This window comes from Saccostrea cucullata, unplaced genomic scaffold, assembly GCF_032062105.1.
Source record: "Saccostrea cucullata isolate Sc308-1 unplaced genomic scaffold, CSIRO_AGI_Scuc_v1 ctg1053, whole genome shotgun sequence".
Taxonomy (NCBI): Eukaryota; Metazoa; Mollusca; class Bivalvia; order Ostreida; family Ostreidae; genus Saccostrea; species Saccostrea cuccullata.
Genome location: NW_026934274.1, coordinates 53,057 through 61,006, shown reverse-complemented (window position 1 = coordinate 61,006; position 7,950 = coordinate 53,057). Strand labels below are relative to the sequence as shown.

Sequence of the window (7,950 nt, the reverse complement as noted above, 5' to 3'; positions counted from 1 at the left end):
TATACAATTGGTAGATCTTGATGAGTAGGCAAATTCAGTTTGGATAAGATTGTCCGCCGTCACTCCCGGTCGTCACAGGAAGTGTTCCAAAAAATCAAAATTTTCAAACTTTCTTTTATTAAACTTTTTTGGCATGACGTTAAAATATCTTATTTGTATTTTTAGAATATATCAATCCAACCGGAAACAAAAACGTCAACTTCCGGTTTTAAGAGAAAAACTGCATTATTTCAGTATTTTTCTTTCTCCTAAATATTTCTTATACATGACATATTTGTTACGATTTTTGGATATGTAATTCAGACTGCAAATATCTACAGGAAGGTCAAATATCTTTGTAAAATTCACTTCCGGTAGCGTGATTTTCTGTCCTCAAATTGAGAAGTTATCATGGCTAGATCTCGTAAACGATAAGAGATTAAGACACCAAACTGTTTCAAGTGGTAGATCTTGATGAGTAGGCAAATTCAGTTTGGATAACATTGTCCGCCGTCACTTCCGGTTGTCACAGGAAGTGATCAAAGAAATCGAAAAATTCAACTTTTCCTTATAGAAACTTTTTGCATCACATTATAGCATCTTATTTGTAGTTTTGAAATATGATAGTATCACCGGAAACAAAATCGACAACTTCCGGTTAAAAGAGAAAAACTACATAATTTGAATATTTTTCTTTCCCATAAATACTTTTTATAGTTAAAGTATTTGTAATGATTTTTGGATATGTTATTCACACTGCAAATGTCTACAGTAATGTCTAATATCTCAGTAAAATTCACTTCCTGTCGCGAGACTTCCTGTCCTCAAAATCAGAAGTTATCATTACTAGATCTCGTTAACGGTAAGAGATTAAGACACCAAACTACTAGGGGTGGTAGACCTTGATGAGTAGACAAATCCTTTGAGTTTAAGATCATCCACCGTCACTTCCGGTTGTCACAGGAAGTGATCAAAGAAATCAAAATTTTCAACTTTTCTTTCTGGAATCTTTCTTAGTATTACCTTAATAGCTTTTTACTAGTAGTTTCGAAATATGTCAGTCCCATTGGAAACAAAAACGACGACTTCTGGTTATGAGAGAAAAACTGCATAAATTGAGTTTATTACTCTCCCATAAATATCTTTTATAAAAATATCCTTCTTACAGATAAATAGAGGAGAACGGAAGACCTTCTTTGTTGCTGTAGCAACAAGAGTTTCTAGTTATTATTATTATTATTATTCTTTTTTTTAGACAAAATTTTGTGCAGGCGATTTCTCGTAAACTATTCGGTGGATTTCAATGAAAATTTCAGGAATAATAGGTCACTATATGAATTTTATATAAAATTCCGTTTCCGCTACCAGTGCCAAGTTATGGGCAATTTCCTGATTTTAAAATGCAATTTTGTCTTCGAGTGTTCTCGAAAACGGCTCAAGATATTAACTGGAGACTTGTTAGAGATGATAGAACAGGAGTTATAGATGTGCAATTTTGCCTTCGTTTGCGTCGTCAGTACTTCCGGTCGCTACAGGAACTGAATTCAAAATGTGCACTTTTTCAACTTTTTTTGTTTTTCAATATTTTTTTTTTGATATAATTTATGTGAATGGAGACTCTACTGGAAAGGCCTAATATATAATTTATTTTAGAATTGATCAATCCACACACTAGATAATCGCATTTAAAAATCTGAAGCGTGTCCAAGATGGCGGGGCGTCTCCGTAAACTCCGCCATTAAGCAATTCGCGTTCTAGAAGGCCAGCTGAGCGTTTAGATGAACGAAACTTCTACCAAAAACATTTATGAAATGTAAAGGATTCTTTGGATTGCCACGTCGCAATTACATTCCATTGAGTATAGTTTTAATATGAGGTTTCCTCAAATGTCTATTGAAATTGCTTTTGTTTGCATCTCAAATTATGACTACAAGTGGAAATACGACTTCAACCTTCGGTTTTGCACCAGGGAAAACGTATCCTAAACCATGGTTATAAGAAATAGCTTTCAAGAAACTTTCCTTCTTATATTCACTATGTTTCTGAATTTACTTGACTTCTGTTTATTTTTCCACGCAGGCTTGTGACATATTAAATGAATAGAAAAGACAAAAATAAGAAAAAACATTTTTTTAAAGATTGTTTATTAAAGGTTATATAAATATTCTTGTAACAAATGAAAGTTATTGAACATAAATAGTATCAGATTCCTAGACCGTCGGAGGGCTAGTGATTTTTTCGTTTCAGTGAGACATTCCAGTCCTTTCAAGAACGTGTAACTCATCTCTACTTTGGGGGTAAACAGGATACAAAATTCGTGGAAAATCTTACCGAATTCACTGCTTTATAATTAGTGTCACTTATACGTATACGATATTATATTTGTACAATGTGATAAACATGCTTTCTAACGCTCGAAATTCCGGTTATAAGAACATGCATTTTTAATTTTCATTGAAGTTATCACATCCATTCGATAGATCAAACATTTCAAAGGGATAGCGTTAAGAATTACTTGTGACGTTTGGCACGAAATAATGTATCGTGACCCGACTTAAGTAGTAGACAAATGGCGACAATAGTGCAGAAATATATAACATTGGCATGCCTGTATATGGAGTTGCATGGAATAAAAAGTTGAATGCATATCGAAAAAAGGAAAGAAAACAGTATCATCTGTTCATCACTAATAGAATATCTATACTAAAAGTTACTGTTAAAACTCAAGTAACAAATTCCGATTTAATCATCTTGAGCAAAGTTTGGCAAGGTAGCTCTCATTTTATAATTCCAAACTGAATTTTTAAAAAAAATGTAAGTATGTTGGAATCAAAAAAGCAATCTCGCGATATTCGAATGTTAAATTTGAAGCGGGTTCCCAAAGTTGTAATGGGTACCGCAATAGATTTTCACGCTGGCGACCCGGGTTCGACCTCCTGTGTGTCCGATTTTTAAAATCACTTTTCAGTTTGATTTTACGCTTTTTTTCTGAATCGGACGGAAGACCTCTCGTTGCTTGCAACGAGTTTCTTTTCTAGTTATTATTACTTTTTCTCAGAGGATTTGAACCATGTCTTCACAACTGCATAAAAACAAAAGTAACGAGAATTTGAAGACTTTACGGTTTGTATCCAAATAACTCTTTGAGGAGCAAACAGATTTATCTATTGCTGAAATGTGGATTAATCTGTCCTACTGATTTTATTGCCATGCTTTTCTTCCCTGCTCTATATAAGCCAGGGTTTCCTCTATATTCTAGAATGCAAATATAGTAATAAATATCGATTATTCAGTGAATATGGCACTATCAATAGCAATAGCACTGATGCCATATTTCCATGATGCGCTAGCGGACATCATGGAATTTGCCATTGTAGCTAATGCCATTAATTCATTACGCAATGGTAAATGAATAGCGTTGTTTATTCCTTAATTGATTCCTATTTAGCAGTGTAAAGAACAACAGAGCTAAACTTTGTCAAAGTGTAACCTATCTAAATGAATGACAATTATCGAAGTTTCGAAATTGTTCAGATCAAATGAGAATAGGACAAAGCTAAGAAAAGACAGTTGATACTTATAACTAGTGATGTCAAATAGGTCACTTTTTGATAATCCGTTACTAGGACGGACGTTTTCCTGATCGAATACTTGGCTACTCGGTAAAATTGTATATACATGTACAAGTCTTTTAATTTTCTTAAACTCATTTATGCTGCGTTATACACCAGTGTTGCTTCTATTGCGTTTTATTGCATGCTTAAAAACATCAAGTCCAATGAAATGGTATATATCTTTCTTAATTTTTTTTATTTATAAAAAAAATACATACACGAAAGCCAATTTGATACACCAATTTACACTTTTTGTTTGGGAAGACTGTTTAATTAACCTGCAATGCACCTTATATTTGATGACCCCACTAACGAAACAGAAGGAACGGGCGTTGTTTGAAACGCTTATCGTATATTATTATTGTATCCAACATAGACGAATAAATTTTGAGGAAATTTACATATATTACACGAACGGGTCGCCGTATTGCTATGTTGTGACGCGCAATGACCTAGAAGTTGTTTGGTCAAAGTAACTTTACCTCACTCCAATATTTGAATGTTTACATTCATGTTTAGCAGTCCAGTTCAGGAGATATCTGTATACAGAGAAAGAACAATGATTGCTTCTGTGGATAATCTAACTATTTTATAAGTTCTTACAATATTTGAAGTTAAAAGCGGTGGTATCGCCTGTTTTAGTTTACATAACTCCATAGAATTTCGGGTTAAAAGGGTAAGTGCGGTCTAAGGGTAATTACAGTATTCAAAACCTTATTCAGAACAAAAGAAGATTTAATGTTCATCTCGAGATTGAAAATATCCATATTATTTATCATTTTCATCGTTATTTACTTAGAAATATTCCAAAACAAGTTGCACCATGACAGGAAAATCACCTCGCTCTGTGATTCGGTCGCGCTATGACCTCTGACCCGCAAATAACATTCACACAGAATTGAGCATATTTTCTCTTCAATAGGTCTATATAAGACAGATATTTGCAAATGTTAATATATGCAATTGAAGGTCAAAAAACAATGTTTAAAGTCAGCTATGCGGAGTAAATTTAGCGTATACGTCTAAAATATAAGTAATAATATATAGATAAAAAAAAATAAATATAAGTAATAAATAACAATGTTGAAACTTTTAGTTTGTACGTGATCAAATCTACTGAGAAGCCCTTCGAGCTTTACAGGATTTGATCACGTGACCAACTAAAAGTTCATTTCTAAGAGAACTTTTTAACATTGTTGTTTATTTCTTAACTATTACCAAAATATTTCTTTACATTTTTAAGTCGGTAGCGGCATACCTATGCATGTCAAATTTCGGTATCACTTATTAAATAATTTAAAAATGATTTAAGGATAACAAAATATACTTAAGTTCTCAAATTTACTTTTATTACCATGGCAATTCTTCAAACTTAATCATATTGTAAAGGGATATTTAGTAAATCTCGAATTGATTTTCAGGAATTGCAAATAAAAACACCCAATATGCATTTTTTTGAATCAGATTTGATAACCAAACACATTTTAAAATTAAAAATCATAAGTATCCAGGCTTTTGAAGAAATTGCATATACATTTTCATATCATGTAAATAAGCATTGGTATCTATTGTTAGAAAGAAGAATTTCTTTTTCATTAAGAGTCAAAATCAGCAAGCATCGAGCATTTAGTTAAAAAATGTGGAAAGTGGCATAGAAACAGATTTGGTTAAAACTCGTATATAAATTTTCAGAACAAAGGGTATGACAGAAAAAGGCAAGCCAAAAATAATTTTTTGCATTGTTGCTATGGAAACCACGCGCCTTTCAAATAGCGTGTTTTGTACTTTATCATGACACTTGAATTTATGGTTAAACAAATACTTTTTTATTACTAGTCATGTAAAAAAGCTTTTTAAATTATTATTTTATTTATATGAATATACTCTATTTTAACAACTGTTGATTATTAAAATTCTCTTCACCTTTTGATGAATAAAACTAGTTTTTGGAGGTTTATTTTGCTTTAAAAAACAGCAAATTTGAAGTACTGTATAAGAAATCTACAACCACATTAAAGCTTATCAACATAAAATATTAATTAAACAGTATTTGTTCTAGAAGAATCAAGAAAAAAATCTGCAGGCAACTAAAGCATTTATATATGACAACTGATTTAAATCCATAATTTTCTATCAATTTTGCTTCAAATTACCTCCCTTTGTATAGCTCTCTAACATAGGAGGAATAAACGGTAGTTTGCTTACATTGTTTTCAATAACAATGTACAGAAGACTAGCAGAAAATTACAAACTTGGAGCAGTCTGAGCCTCAGTTTTGTCGTTTTCATGAGTCTTAATTACGGTGAGTGATTGAAATTTTTACAATTTACCATTACAACAGTTACTGAAGAATGTATAGCATAAATTATTCATGCAGTAAAATATGTAACACTTGGCAAGTGTTTTTGCACATTTCAATTTTATTCTGATTGATTATATATGTTAGCATTACTTATTTTATAACTAAAAACAAAAATTAAAGATTATGCATGGCCTGCGGAACCAGGAGGAGGGAGTATGCCCCCCCCCAATAATATTGCTGATATTAAACTAGTCGCTCACCAGCTATATAATGATTATAACTTGATTGATAGTCGAGTAAATAAAAATTCTGTATTTAATAGTAGATATCTTTATTTACCATTTAAGATAATGCATGCTTTTCACATGAAAAATTATGAATTTATGAAAACCAACACTATTATGAAATGTTTGTAAAATGGAATGACCTTTGATATGGCGTCCGTAAAAAAAAAAGAAAAAGGGGCAGGGGGTTAACTCTGTACTTAATATATTTTAGTTTAGGAAAGGGGATTACCTTGGAAGTATTGTGATACAGACAAGTGTATTATGTACTGTTGTGGACTAGTGGTAACTGAATTGTATATATACCACAGTAAAATAATTAATTAAAAAAAAACTTTTTTAGCTGATGTCATCCAGTGTTTACTTATAAAAGAAAATTCATATTCAGCTAACATTTTCTCCGGTACCACTGAACTAGGTTCAAATAATAAGCATCATGAGATTTAAAGCACGTAAATTTATGAAATGAATATCTATACTTCATTTTTTCGGGGGGGTATTGGAAAGATTTAGAGTTTTGACACAACCTAGAACCAATTGACCTTTATTGCAAGTTTTTAAATTTAAAGAATATTTAAAATCAATGCGGTCTCAACTTTGTGTTGTATGCTAAGTACTTCTGTTTTTAGAATGAAATTCGGCACTTTGAAGCCAAACTCGGAAAGAAGCAGAAACAGAATTGGATGAGCTGATATAGAATAGGACAGGAAAAACATGTAAATAATACATTTAGTAAAAACATTAACTTTTTAAAATGAAATGATAAACCATTGAGATTTCTTGGAATTTAATTGATTCCAATAAACATGCTTTGCATTCATCATCATTCCTCAAGCTCAAATAGAAATGGTTCTAAGTATATTGTATGACGGCAAAGCTGTATAATATTTAATATTACATTTTAATTTTATCACTTTTTTCAGATTATGAGAATACATTATTACAGTACAGACCATTGATGCTGGAAGTGAGTGGATAGTGTTACCGGAGACTCAGGGATCCAGAAAAAAAGATCCATAAATTGTACAGTGTATTCACGAAAGTGGATAAAATAAAATGTTCAATCTAAAAGTGACATTGTTTGTTTGTCTGTTAGCATTTTTTATTGATATAAATCTAATAACTACGTATCAATTTTTAGCATGCAGATTCATAATTATTAGATAGTCGAAGAATCTGAAACATATCTTTATATTCTGCATTTTGAAGTATCATGATTAAAACAAGGTCGATATTAAATGATCTATCAATTAATGTTAAAACTGACAAAATATTTTTGTGAGAAAAAAGAAAGAGGGCTAATTTATATATTGTACCTCATGTTGGACTGAAGTTGGTGTGAGTAAAATAAAAATGATGATGAACTAGTTTAAAGTCAGACGACTCGTTCCTCAAATTTATGTTTCGTATCTCTAGGTATTATATATATGTAAAATATTCATATTTGTCATTCTCTTCTGATTTCTACATTGTTTTCGAAATGTTTTTAGATATAGGAATGCCCATTAGGGTTATTAATGAATATCTTTTAGGGTCAGTACAAGTTTAGACATTCATATATATATATATAGCTCTTCAAGATTTTTGTTTTAGGCACCAGTATAGATACTGAGGTTTTAGCTGTCTTGCAATATTGTTTCTTAATAAGGACAGCAGGAGAATACATCATCGGTTCAATACCAAAGGTTTCAGTCATTCATTCTTGACAGACATGGTATCATTTTTGAAAGCGCATGGTCTGGGATAGGCATAAAAAACTGCAAGAAAAAAA

General features: G+C 31.5%; 1 long non-coding RNA gene across 1 annotated transcript; it reads left to right on the top strand.

Annotated features, from left to right (window-relative positions):
- The first annotated feature begins 5,766 nt into the window (after positions 1-5,766).
- LOC134240367 (uncharacterized) lies at positions 5,767-7,315 on the top strand. Its single transcript, XR_009986422.1, has 3 exons — positions 5,767-5,895; positions 6,809-6,895; positions 7,103-7,315. It is a non-coding gene; the product is annotated as an uncharacterized LOC134240367 (long non-coding RNA).
- The last annotated feature ends 635 nt before the right edge of the window (positions 7,316-7,950 follow it).